Genomic DNA, 14,086 nt, shown 5'->3' with positions numbered 1-14,086 from the left:
TGAACTCCATTTAATTAAATAACCAAAAAAAAAAAAAAGCTGTATTCACTGTGAGTTGCCGTCTTCATTCAGAAAAATGCTGAGCACACCAAAAGCCAGCAAAGTTCTTGTTTTTGCAACTCAGTGAAGCCTGCTTTCTTTTTCATAAGCACCAAATGACTGCATGCATGCCAACCACAGAAATTAGGATTTGGTTTTGGTTGGGAAAAACGATCATTGACCTGAATCAAATGTCAGTTTTACTCTAGGTGCAAGAATTTTGTGATTGAAGAATACTGTTCAGGGATAGGTTCTGCCCATCAGTTTCCCAGGGAGCTGGGCACAGTGGGTTTGAGCAAATAGCATGAGGGAGGCTTGAATGGGACTAAAGGGGGCACAGTGTTGGGACACACCACATGGGAGACAGGGAACACAGCTTGGAGAGATCTTGTGGATGCAAACACCACAAAGGAGGATAACTCACATGTAATCCTGCTGCCGCCATCCCCAGCCTAACACCAAGGCAGGGGAAGGCTGAGAGATACAAGATTGATAGCATGTATTTAATGTGAAAAATGTTGGAGGGTCTTAGTGGACCACAAGTTCACAGAGTAGGTGATCCTCGAAGACAAAGAGGTCAAGGTCCAAAAACTTGAAGTTTTCGTCCAAAGTTATAAGGCTTGGGCAAAGCCAAGACTCAAACTCAGACTTTTTTACTGTAAAGTCCATGCTCATTCCTTTACACTGTAGCTTCCCAGACCTGGAGAATCGAAAATATGTGTAGATTCTCAGGCCCCATTCCTGACCTCCTGAATCAGAAAATTCACAAGGATAGCTTAGGAATCAATATTTTTGCTTTGGAATGCATCAAAAGGATACAATGTTGAGATCAGCACCTAAATAATCAGGGAACAGGCAGAGTATATGGGACCCCAGTAGAAACTAGAGTGGCCATTAGTTGATAACGGCCAAAACTGAGTGATGAGCAAATCGGGTTAATTTTGCTATTTTCTCTACTTAATAGGCATTGCGAGAGGGACTCAGTAAAGTGTCTCTAAAAGCGACATAAGTATTATCTTTTTCCCAAACAGCAGAGCTGTCACCATCAAGCGTTATGAAATGTGGGAAGCAAAGGGCTGGAAGAATCTCGAAAAGTCCAATCTCCCCACTGCATGCTGGCATCATCGCCGTAACCACTCTCCTCAAGAAGATCATCTGTTTGGGGCAGGATTTGTTCTTTTCCTGGGCTTACTAAATAACCAGCAGAAGGAAAGTTTGGCACATTGGATGTTTTCTCGGGCTTAGCACAACCAGCTCCACCTGCCCAACAGCACACGAAGAGAGTCAACACTGCAACACCTGACATAGGCAGGGGCCAGCCACCCCGGTGTTGGCAAGCAGCCCACCCAGGAGACAGAACTCCAGGTCTGCGTGACGGTTCACATCATGTGCTGGGCCAGCGGGTGGCAGTGGCAGCAGAGCGCACAAACATGCTGGCTTTGGGGAGGTGCAAACCTAGCACCAAGTCTGATTTGGTCATTGCTGTGGGCACGTTGTCAAATCTCTGGGAGCCTCCGTTTTCTTATCTGTAAAATGAAAATAATAATACAGTTGAGCATCTCTACTCTAGAAATCTGAAATTGAAAATGCTCCAAAATCCAAAACTTTTTGAGCATCAACATGACACCACCAGTGGAAAATTCCAACCTGGCTTCATGTGACAGGTTACAGTCACAACTTTGTTTCATGCAGTAAAGTATTTAAAATATCACATAAAATCACTTTTGGGCTATGTGCTGCATATAAGGTATATCTGAAACATAAATGAATTTCATGTTTGGACTTCAGTCCCATCCCCAAGATATCTCATTATACATATGCAAATATTCCAAAACCTGAAAAAATCCAAAACACTTGTGGACCCAACCATGTCAGATAAGGGATATTCCACCTGTGATACTGCTGGTGTCCTGGCTTGGGAGGATTTCTGGAGGTGGTGCACAGGAAGCATTTAGCAGAGGGTCTCATGCATGAGGAATGGGAGTTATTCTTCTTATGGAATCTGCTCTCTGGCTCTCCGGCCTCCCTGGAGCAGAGGCTGCCCAGTCTCTGTCTGCAGCCCCATCTTCCACTTCAGTGTGCTCCAGTTTCAGTGTGCTCCAGCGGACTCTGGGACCCAGAGCTGCATCTCTTTGCCTAAAGCCTTTCTCTGTAGCCATAGAAGGTCATTCTGCCTCCAGGCAAGGAAGTCCAGGAGGAAAATTAATGACAGAAACAGTCTTTGAATCCTGCATGGAAATACTGAATCCTCTCCCACCCACAAGGTGTGTGTGTTCTGCTGGCTCCCAGCTCCCTGTGGCATTAGGCTCCTATTACCCACAGCCATGGCTGCTGTGATAACACACCCTGTACCGGCCGCATCCCCTCTCCTGTCTCATTTCACTACTCCCCTAATGATGTTTTCCTTCACCTCCCGAAGAAGCAACATGTGCTTGAGTCCTTTCCCAGGGATTGCTTCTGGGGGTAACTCAAACTAAGGCACTGCCCACTACCCGCCACATTCTCCCAATTTCTTCAGCATCTCAGGCTCCTTACTCAAGCTGACTTCAGATCTCATGTCTCCCGCCTCCGGCCCTTTTGGTGGTGGCCGCTGTGTGCCATGGCCAGATATCCAGATATCCAGTGGAGGCCCCTCATCACAGCTGTGGCAGATGTGAACTGCGTGCCCCTGCCTTAGGTGCAGCCTGCGTGGGGTTCCTCCCCACGGTCTAAAGCCTCTGAGGTGCTCCCTGCATTCCTGCAGGTAGGCTGAGTTTCTTGAAGAAATGGGGAATGTGCTTCTTTCCCCCAGCTCTGTCATCTGGATTCTAAAGCAGCCCACTTGGACCCAGCCCAGATGAACCCTACAGTCTCCTGTGGTGCTAGCTGGCTCAATAACATATCTTTAGTTGCCCAATCCACCTCCCAAATAAATCACTGTGCTCAAATCTTTGCCTTGGGATCTGCTTTGGGGGCTCCCCAAACTAAGACAGCTGGTGTTTGAAGCGGTCTTGGTAGCAGAGTTTTGTGGGATTCTGCTCTTGGATCCTTTGCTGCTCAGAGGGCAACAAGGCCCCGGTTTTCGGTGGTAAGTGGGTGGTGATGACCCCTTGGCATGCCTTGTAACTGTTAAGAATGTCTTCACTTGGTGAATAAGCTACTGCAGCTCCACCCAGTAAGCAGCCGGCATGCCAGGGTGGACGCAGGTCTTTGGTACACTGCTCTCTGATGCTGCGGCTAGGAATTCCCACCTACCACATTTCTGCCCTGCCAGTGGCTCCCAGTTAGGCTCTGGGGTGGGGGGCAATGGGAAGCTGGAGGAAAACTGGAGGCTAGACAAGAAATAAGGGACATGCTCCTTCTCGCCTCCTCCCTTCCTCTGGTGTCAGGCTCATCCCAGCAATGATGCATCACCTTTGCACTCACAACACTTGGTTTCAATAGCAACAATTGGTTCCAGTTAATGGCTTTGCCCAAACCGGCTTCATGGCACACCTCAGGGATACAAGCACCAGTTAGCTGGTGCCCTCTACTTAGACAAAACTCTTTCCTGTGTGCCCCCCCAGTACTGGGATGAGAGCTGCTTCCTGCCATTACCATCTCTGTGATACCTCAGTGAGGGTGGCCAGCAGTCCTGGTCTGCCTGAGACTAAAGTTTTTCCCAGAGCACAGTGCTTTAAGTGCTAAAACTAGAACAGTCCTGGGCAAACTGGGATGGTTGTTCACCCTATCTCAATGTGCCCATTTAGACCTGTCTGGTTCCTCAATTCTTGTTACTAAATTTTCTCTGTAAAAATAACTAATGTGGTTTAAAACTCCTGGCTGGGCTGGAGCCTGGTTGATACAGGAAGAAGTGCAGGTGCTAGAGGATGCACCAGCTTGTGCAATAATATCACTAGCATTTGAGAGCTATGGTGGTGACAGCACATACAAGTGCAGTGGAGATGATTGTTAAGTGCATCAATGCCCTGAAGGGAGAAAATAGCCCAGCCTGAGTCAGCTAACAATCAAAACAAGCACAGAATTAGAAGCCAGAAAATCTCTATGACAGCAGGTAACACCTAAAGCCAGTCCTGATGCACTGCCAAGATAGCGCCTTACAGCTTGCAAACAATAATGACCTCCTGTTAATGCCAGAACTGCCTTGGCAGCAAAAAGGGTAGAACGTCTAGCAAGGTAGGCATACAAAAATAGATTTATTATGTAAGACCAGAGAATCTACCAATTAACCAGTCTCTGTAACTGGATGGCACAACCTGCTGAAAACTAAGCTTATGATCTGATAAAAGAATAGCAAAGTCTGAATTTATGGCTCCAGCAAATGTTCTGTGTCAAAGCCAAGGGGCTGATAAGGAGGAAGAGACCTGAGGACCTGAAATGAGGACTTCCAGGTAGATGTGCTTGAGAACCTTCAATCCTCAGATTCCCTGGAACTTTCTCGGCTTGCAGAAGTGGCCCACTTCCCTTGCAGAGAGAAAAAGCCTTCCCTTACCCCAAGACCATACATAGCCCTCACTTGAGGCAGAGGCTTTCTGAGATGATGAGTGCCCTTCTCAAGATTTCCTCCACCAGCCCTCACAGCTTCTAGACCAGGGGTCAGCAGACTTATTTTGTAAAGAGACAGCAAAAAATTTAGGCTTTGTGGTTTGTACAGTATTTGCCATAATGATTCAACTCTTCCATTGTATCACAAAGGCAGCATAGACAATATGTAAACGAATGGGTATTTCAGTAAAACTTTATTTACAAAAACACACAATATTTGACACATGGGCCATAGTTTGCCAATCCCTGTTTAGGCCAATAATTGGTATATACCTCGGAATGTTAGATGAGAGAAGTACTGCCATTGTTTCAGAAAGGGATGTAACATCTAGCTAATGTGTACCAACATGACCCAGGAAGACATGTTTGGGGCTGAATTTTGAGAATGTTGGACTGAAGGAGAGTTTATGGATATGAGGGCTGTCTCCTGTGGCTCAGGATGTAGTGTCCTGGCAAGAATACCTAAAGCCAGTCCTGATGCACTGCCAAGATAGTGCCTTACAGCTTGGAAACAATAATGACCTCTTGTTAATGCCAGAACTGCCTTGGCAGCAGAAAGGGCAGAATGTCTAGCGAGGTAGGCATACAAAAATAGATTTATTATGTAAGACCAGAGAATCTACCAATTAACCAGGCTCTGGGAGAGCCCAGAGGGTTTGCTCTCCATTAGCAATATAAGGAATATGTCGGTTAGGTGGCCATCAACATTGTTGAGAAACTTCCACTGATTGACCTTTCTAGGCTGCTATAGGTCTGGGCTCCCTCTTAGTGTCATTGGGTATGATGGGTGTCAAGAAGGGCACAGCACAGTTGGCAGCACTCACCCATCAAAGGCAAAGTAGACAAATGATTGTAACAGCAGCAAAGTTAGAAGGACAATCTGGGTTCTTATCTGCAGGAATCAGGGAGTAGTAACTAATAGACTGTGGTGTTCCTAGCAGTGAGACTGGAACATATTGTTTGAACTATGTAACTAAAGATCAAAAGCTGATGAGCAGAAGGCTGATGTCAGCTGCTGCAATGAAAAATCTTGATACTTTGCCCAGTTTCCAGACCTGAGCCACTTATCAGACTCAGAGCCTGTATTGAAAGGGAGGCTGGGTACCCCTGAGAAATGACCTTGTATTGCCACATTAAGCATACACAGTAGTGATACCCCCTATCTATTACCAAAAAGATCTATGGGCATTTCTCCTGAGGACTCAGATATTTGAAGAGCTGTGGACACAAGATCTGAGCTAAAGCTGATACGATGGGACCACTGCCATCATAACACCCTCTGTTGATGTGAGGAAAGTCCTGGCTTCAAATCTGTCTCATAGTGAGGCCAATGGATCTATGCCCTAGCTGCTGTTCATTTTCCTGGTCTCTGAGTTCATAATCAAAATAGACATACTTAACAATGGGAGAACCTGTTATAAAATAAGAGCCATGATGCTACGAAATGCCTAGTGGAAGTTCTCAAAAATTCCTCACCCCAGCTAAGATAGAAAATCAGAAATACTGCCTCTTTCTGGATTAGAATGCCACCCTCCAAGGCTCAAGGAAGGCAGACTTTATAATGGTCCCCATCAAATCCCTAAATAATTTACTAGTCCCACCACACAAAAATGAGATGGCGCATTGCAGATGAAGATGGACTACTGACAAATTAACCAAGTGGTAGCCACAGTTACGAGTGCTGGAATAGATCAACACAACATCTATCACCAAGTATAATAATCTGCCAGAAGCATTCTCTCTCTCTCTCTCTCTCTCTCCTTGAGACAAGAGTCTTGCTCTGTATCTCAGGCTGGAGAGTACACTAGCATGATCTTGGCTCACTGCAACCTCCGCCTCCTGGGTTCAAGCAATTCTCATGCCTCAGCCACCAGAGTAGCTGGGATTACAGGCATGTGCCACCATGCCTGGCTAATTTTTTGTATTTTTAGTAGAGACGAGGTTTCAACACATTGGCCAGATTGGTCTCGAACTCCTGACATCAGATGATCTGCCCACCTTGGCCTCCCAAAGTGCTGGGATTACAGGCATGAGCCACCACACCTGGCCATGGCAGATGCATTTTCTTAAATTTCTATTAGGAGAGAGGATCAGAAGCAACTTGCCTTTACTAGTAATAGAAAACAAAATACATTCACAGCATTGGCCTAGAGCTCTGTGAATTTCCTATTGTTTGTCAAAATACAATTCAAAGGACTTTGGTTGTCTAGATATTCTGCAGAACATTCTGTTAGTCCACCATATTGAGGACATCATGGTAAGCAAACCCAGTTAACAGGAAATGGTAAGTATTCTGAATACCCTGGTAGGATTTATATGCATCAGAACATAGGGGATACACTCTAAAATCTTCAGGGACCTGCTACTTTGGCAAAGTTTTTAGAGGTCCAATGATTAGGGGCATTTCAGGATAGCCCCTCCAAGTTGTAAGACAAAGGCATAACACTTTTTAGAACACTTCAGATTTTGAAGATAGCATATACCACACTTAGAAATATTATTCCAACTCATTTACTGGATTTCAGTTTTGAACGGGACCCAGAGAATCTAAAAGCTTTCCTTCCTCAGTGAATTGACACCTTTATCATCATGTAATGTTACTTTTGATCCCTGGTATTAATTCTTTGTTCCAGAGTCTACTTTGTCTGATACTAACAATGTTACTCCAACATTCTTTTGATTGGTGATTTCATAATATATCGTTTTCCATGTTTTTACTTTTAAATTTTTTCTTTATATTAAAAGTATATTTCTTGTAAACAGCATACAGTTTTTTAAAAAAATTCAATATGACAATCTCTGCCTTTTAATTTGGGTGTTTAGACCATTTACATGTGATATATGTATTGATATGGTTTGTATCAGTACAAATATTTCTAATTATAGATTTAAATCTACCATTTTGCTGGTTGTTTTCTATTAGACTCACATGTTTCTCATTGCCTTTTTCTTCTTTTTTTACCTGCTTTTCAGATTGAGCATTCTATGTTTTCATTTTAGCTCTATACTCAGTTTATTAGTTATACTATTCTTTTTATTTTTAGTTGCTTTAGAGTTTACTGTGTACATATTTGATTTATCACAGTCTAACTTCAAATATTATGCCATTTCATTTAAAGTGCAAGAACTTTACAAAGCATACTCCTATATGTTTTATTATTGTTGTCAGAAACCCTAGAGTAGAGTACTTTGTGAGCATTTTTGCTTTAGGCCAGTGATAGGCACACTGATTTGTGATTGTGCCAATTCCAGCCTGCCACTGGTTATTGTAAATAAAGTTTTATTGGAATATAGCCATTTGTTTGCATGGCTGCCTTCAGGCTACAATGGCAGAGTTGAATGGTTGCAATAGAGACCACGGGCCCACAAAGCCTAAGATATCTACTATGTGGTCCTCTATAGAAAGTTTATCAATCCCTGCAAATAGTCAAGTATTTTTTAAGGCAATTAATAATAGGCAAAAATGACTTTTATAGTCACCATTTCTGAAATTCATTTCTTTTATAGATCTAAGTTTCTGACTGGCATCATACTCCTTCTGTCTGAAATACTTCCTTTAATATTTCTTACAGATGAGGGCTGCTAACAATGAGTTCTCTCAGCATTTATTTGCCTGAAAAAAGTCTTTATTTCACCTCCATTTAAAAATGTATATTTGTTAGGTGTGGAAATCTCTACTAACAGAAAATGTCTATCAGGACTTTAAAAGCCTTCCATTGCCTTCTGGCTTCCACTGTTTCTGGCCTCTTCCAACCAACTGGCATTTTAGCTGACTTTGCCTTACCTGCTTGTAAGGTGTCTGTGCTGGTCTCGCCTGCTCTGACACTGATGAGCCTGCCCTCATGCTTCCTGTCTTTGGAGGGGTTTGTCCTTCTTTGGAATTCTAGTTGCTTAGTTGCCCTGTGATGTCAGTCCTCTGATGAATTCAAGGAATGTTATCATTTTGTATTTCATTTGTCATATTCTTGTTGTTAGGGTAGAGGTGAAAAACTTTCTAACTCTCTACACAGAAGTGGAAATCAATCTAAGATTTTTAACAAAATGATTTAAGGCAGTCTTAAAGAGTTTGGTCCCAATACAAACTGAGTTATTTAACTCATTCAAACATTTAAAGTAAGATTTATAAATTTAATATATTTTATTTCCTTGTTTAGGTACTTCAATTACCTGATGGCTAAACCAATCCTTTCCAGATTTCTTAGGTAATTTTCATAAATTTAATGGATTACAATTATAAACAGAATGAATTCAGGTCTTTCTAAATGTTCCCATACCGTTTATAAACTTAAATAATTTCAAATTAAAAATCATGAGTTTAAATCACTTAATTTTAATATGAACCACAAAGTTGGTCTATTACTTGCATAGCCCCAAATCTCTTAAGTACTTCAAGAACATAGATACCAAAAATGAATAAAATACTTACGTCAAGAATTGTAGAGCCTGAGATTTCACTCTGCTTTCCAACTAACAAGTTTCATCGAAGCTGGCAAAAGACATGAGATCCTGGATCAGAGACAAAGAACTTTGTTACGTCAATAGCAGTAGACAGAGTATCAGCATTTACACCAGTTCCCCAAGTCCCAGTTCTCACAGGGTGATGTGAAGAGCCCAGAGACATCTTTACATGCAATGGGTTACAGGAGAGGAACCCCGAGCTTAGAGATCTGGAATCTTTTATAACAGGCAGTAAGTCCACTTGACCTTTGCATTGGAGGGAGACGTTATCTTTATTATATCAGAGAGCAAACCAACCTGCCCTTTGTTCTTGAAGGGCACCATCTCTGTCTTCCAAAGCTGTTCAGAAAAACACCCTCTGCTCACAAGACATGCAGAAATATGAGAGACCATGGAAAATTGTATCTCAACACCTTAACCACGAAATAATGTTACTATGAGTTGATTCCTCTGAAGTATTCTAAATTCAAATCTGGTGTTTGAAGGGTGTTCTCCTACTAAGGAAACAGTTGTCATTTCAAATAACTTTTGGATTATCTTCTCACACAACTTTTGTGGTTGTCTGTCCCAGCTGAGGAGTTTTAAGACCAGTGGATTTCTGGCTGGAATGTTGTCTTGCTTCTTGTTGGTAACCTTGACTGCCAGGCTGATCCAGTTTTATAGTCACTCTGCTAACATTCTCCCAACAGGGTATTCTCCCTGCCTGTGTCACCTACTCTTAATGTTATACAGGATCTCACTCCACTGATCTTCAACTCGGCTGCCACACTCTTTGATTGGGTTCGGCACAACTATTTACTTCTTTGTTCTATTTCAAGTTCTTTTCACATCATCCCTATCTTTTAGACCACAAACCTCGGAGATATGTTTAACTTTACAGTCTCAATTGTTAAGAATATTTGATTCGATTCTTTCATGGGATAAAAGAGGGTAACTTCTCACTTAATTCTCTCTTTCAGTTCTAGAAAGTGCTAAGAGTACCATCTTGGCTGAGGGAAAGAGGTAATTCTTCCTGTGAAGGTCTCTGTCTCAGAGACATAACCGTTATGGCAGCAGCCCAGGTGCTGTGGCTGGGAGTTGGGTGCTTCTGTCCACTCCAGAAGAACTATGGGCCCCTGGAAGGTGCTTCTCCTCAACCTGCTGTGCACATCAGCAGCAGCCCCACCCCTACCCCAAGAGGACCACCTGCCACGGAGGCTGAGTCCAGCCAGGAGTCCAACCAGCACCTGGATGTTTACCTTTACAGCACCAAGGCAGCTCCTAGGGAGAGGCGAGCTCTGACTACACCCAGATCCATTCCCCAAGTTCCTCTTTCTTCCCTCCAGCGGATCATTAATCTCCCAGGACACATGCTGCATGCTAATTGTGCTCATAATGGGAAATGAGTCACAGAGAAGGGTTACCACTGTGGTGACATGGAGCTACCTTTTTATAGGTACATGGTTTTAATGGGAATGTGAGAAGGAATCACTGCCCTAAGGCAGCCTCTGGTTTGACTAGCTTGAAACAACCAAGGTTTCTCCCCATTTCAAATTCTAAATTAATTATAGCCTAAGCTTAGCATCTTAGTCAGCCTTCATTATCCATTCAGTTTGAAGGCCATTACCGACCACAGAGCATCCGGCTCCACCACACAGCGGCACATCTGTACTCTCAAATCATGGAGTAAAACTTGAGCTGCTATCTCATTTCCCTCAGTTAATAGCAAAATAAAGAGTACCCTGGGGGAAGGAGACCTGTCAATGGCAAGATAGTCTCACATCCGGGCTGGCAGGGTTTTACTCTTCTCACAGAACTGCAGGAGGACGGGGCGCCCTCACTGGGAGCTTTATCGGGGACTCCAGCTGAGCCTGAGCTCCAGGGCAATGTGGAGCAGTCCTGAGAAGATGTCTCAGTTTCACAATTACTTCGTTGCCAGAATGCACAGAAAACTGGGGTGCTCTTATTTCTGCTTTATGAGACTCCTTGTTGTGAAAAGGGTCTGGGATTCTACGGACTGGAAAGCAGGTATTGTTGATGGGAACCAGCAGATTTGAGCTGTAGTCCTGTCCCCACTGCTCACTGACTTCATCCTTGGATGAGTCACTCAATCTATTAGTTTACTAATTCCTGAGAGGATGTAATTCTTCCTGCCTTCCCTATATCTCAGGGTTGTTGTTGGAGTCTAACTAAATAATAGGTTAGTAAGTAAGAATGCACTCTGTGAAGTATTGTCTTCCTTATTCTAAGCTGGCGTCCAGAGAGTTGGTTCTGTTTTTAGGACAGGACAGAGCTGGCTTGCTCAGGGGTTGAGAACAAAGCTACCCGGGTTCTTGGTCTGAAACTGTATTCAAGAGCTAGAAAGACTGGTCATGGCATTCCACCTATGGAACCTATGTTGTCTTAGAAGTGGAAGAAAAGGGGAGTCTTCCCTGCCTAGCTGTGAGAGCATAGGTAAGCCACCTAAGTAAGCGAGTTTACCAAGGAAGAGAGTGCAGTGAGAAAGAGAAGACAGCAGGCTTGGGAGCAGGAAAGAAGAGAGATGGAAGCAAAGGACTGAAAGATAAGGGGCATCCAAGACTACATGGGGTTGGCTCTGTCCTCAGGCTGTATCTGGAATCCCAATGCTTCTCACCTCTGCTGCCACCTTGCATAGCCATCGTCTGCAGAGGTTCCTGAGGGTTGTCCTGGCTCTCATCCTCAACATGTCCTACCATTTGTTTTTGACACAGAAGTCAGAGCAAGCAGCATTTAGACAGCCCAGTTCCTCACAGAGCCCTCAGTAGCTCCTTAGTCTACTCAGGGTAAAAGCCAAAGTCTTGACAGAAGCCTGTGAGGCCATCCTCTCAGGACTTACCTTTTGCCACTCTCTCCCCTGTCACCCACCCAGTTATATGAGCTTCCAGGTTGATGCAGGCTGTTCTAGGCTGTTCCAGGCTGCTCCAGTTTGCTGCAGACCATTCCAGGCTGCTTCAGGCTAGTCTAGGCTGTTCCAGGTTGTTCTAGACTGTTCCAGGCTTTTCTAGGCTGTACCAGACTGCTCCAGGCTGTTCTAGGTTGTTCTAGGCTGCTCCAGGCTGTTCTAGGCTTCTCCAGGTTGTTATAAGCTCTTCCAGGCTGCTTCAGGCGCTCCTAGGCTGCTCCAGGCTCTTCTAGGCCGTTCCAGATTGTTATAGGCTGTTCCATGCTGTTTTTACGCTGCTCCTCAGTCAGTGCCTTAGTCAGCAAACCAACTTTGCTTTTCCCCCCAAACCTCTGGTGATACCCCAGGAATCATTCACATCTTTGCTCTGATGTCATTTTCATAATAAGGCTTCTCAGGAAGACCACTGCAAACTCCCCAGCTTTCTACGTACCTATCATTTCCTCTTACTTGTCTTTCCCATAGCACTTAACACCTTCTACAATGCCATATCTTTTATTCATTTATTACATTTATTGTTTATTTTCTGTCAGATTCCTCCTCTTCTCACCCCTCCCAGCCCCTCACTCCCCCACCCTCACCCCTAGAATGGAAATTTTGTGAGGGCGGTGGTTTTTTTCTGTCTGTTTCTTTTCACTGATGTATCCCAGGGACCCAGAACACTGCCGGGCACATGTTAAGTATTTAATAAATATTTGTGGAGAGTGAATAATTTTGTGGAAGGTAAGAGTGGAGACTGTCTCAAGAAAAAGATGGAATTTCACAGTGTCCACACTTCCAAATGCTTCAGAGAGATCAAGGTGAGAACTGAGATTAGATGGTCAACATGCACCTTAAATATAGCAGTATCAGTAGTATATTCGGACTGAACAGATTGTGGGGATGATGAGATGAATAAATGGTATACAAGTGCAGGCAAGATAAATGTTCACAACTCATCTAGGAAATGCAAGAGTGAAGGACCGTGAGTAATTTGAATGCTAACGTCTCCAAGGAGGGAGATGTTACTTATCCAGCGTTGATCTAGCAATGATTTAGTGAGCACTGTTTTACAGGCCACAGCCCAGGGATGTCATCTAAGGTTTTTCTGGGTTAGCAAGGAGCACAGGCTTGGAACTGTTCATCACAACACACACTGTACTATAAACAGTATACTGTAGTAGAGCCATATTCATATTTATATTAAATGTTTTTGGGACATAGACCTCTTTAAGAACCTGATAAAGCTATCCGTTGTTTTCTCCTTAGATAAAAACGTACAGATGCTCATATACGAAAATCCACACAACATTAGGAATTCACAGGTCCTTGAGGCCAGCAGGTGGATCCTTGGGGCTCTCTGTGGAAGAGATTTTCAAAAAAGTATTGTGGGAAGAGGCAAATAAGTAGCAGGTCTGTCCTGGGGGAAGGAGGAAGCCTCTGGAGAAGGGGGTGGCTGAGCCGGGCCTTGGAGGACGAGCAGAACTTGCTTTCTTGACTCCAGCGTGGGCAGGGTAGGACATAGCACGCTGAGCCTATGGACAGGACCTGGGGGATGACAGCTGTTGAGTCTAACTGACTGCAGTCCCTGAGTCTGCACTTTCACTGATGGCTTTAGGCTGAGAGTGGGCTGGGCTCCCCAAGATGGTGTGGATAAGTGACGTGAGGAGGGCTGTGCTCCAGCCAGCATTGCTGAAGAGGAGTCACCATGGAAGTAAATGGTTTTCATAACCTGGCCAGATCTCTCAACGAGAAAGGCCCCTGGGTAGGACCGAGGTAGAGGTGTCTCTCCATGGGAGGAGGTCCCTGCTGTGGGACCACATCTGTTTTGATTTGACTCTCAGGCCATGGATTTATTTAACAGATGTGGCCTTTCGGTGGGTTCAGCATTTTACTCCCCTGGCAGTCACTGATTTAGAGAGGCTCAGCCAACTCTCTGTGTTTGTTTGGCTTTGAGGAATAGAAAACGTGGTTCTTTTTAACATCTCTCCCTTCAGCAGGTGGTTCGGGGGTGGAGGCAGGAATGGCCACAGCCTCACAAATAGCTGCTGGTCTTTTCCCATCTTTGTTCCTCTTTCTCGTTACTCCACTGACAGCCACAGTCCCCTGAGGAGGAGTGAGAAACGTTAGAACCATTGAGTTTCTCTGCTCCAGGCCTGTCAGCATCCAATAAGCCAAAAACTC

The 14,086-nt window shown here is 44.2% G+C and overlaps 1 long non-coding RNA gene across 4 annotated transcripts; it reads right to left on the bottom strand.

The window, feature by feature from the left end:
• Positions 1 to 528: 528 nt before the first annotated feature.
• LOC100936160 (uncharacterized) lies at positions 529 to 10,383 on the bottom strand. Of its 4 annotated transcripts, XR_008528018.2 has the most exons (6): positions 10,260 to 10,367; positions 9,319 to 9,379; positions 8,990 to 9,069; positions 8,348 to 8,479; positions 1,931 to 2,209; positions 529 to 1,565 (listed from the first exon to the last, which is right to left on the bottom strand). It is a non-coding gene; the product is annotated as an uncharacterized LOC100936160 (long non-coding RNA). The 4 variants fall into 4 exon arrangements; XR_002911976.2 differs by lacking the exon at positions 9,319 to 9,379 and having other exon boundaries at positions 10,260 to 10,383; XR_008528019.1 differs by lacking the exon at positions 8,348 to 8,479 and having other exon boundaries at positions 10,260 to 10,354.
• Between the last annotated feature and the right edge of the window lie 3,703 nt (positions 10,384 to 14,086).

The sequence above is a fragment of the Pongo abelii genome, chromosome 1 (genome assembly GCF_028885655.2).
Source record: "Pongo abelii isolate AG06213 chromosome 1, NHGRI_mPonAbe1-v2.0_pri, whole genome shotgun sequence".
NCBI classification, from domain to species: Eukaryota; Metazoa; Chordata; class Mammalia; order Primates; family Hominidae; genus Pongo; species Pongo abelii.
Note: the sequence above shows the minus strand (reverse complement) of the source record. Positions and strands in the feature narration are given on the sequence as shown.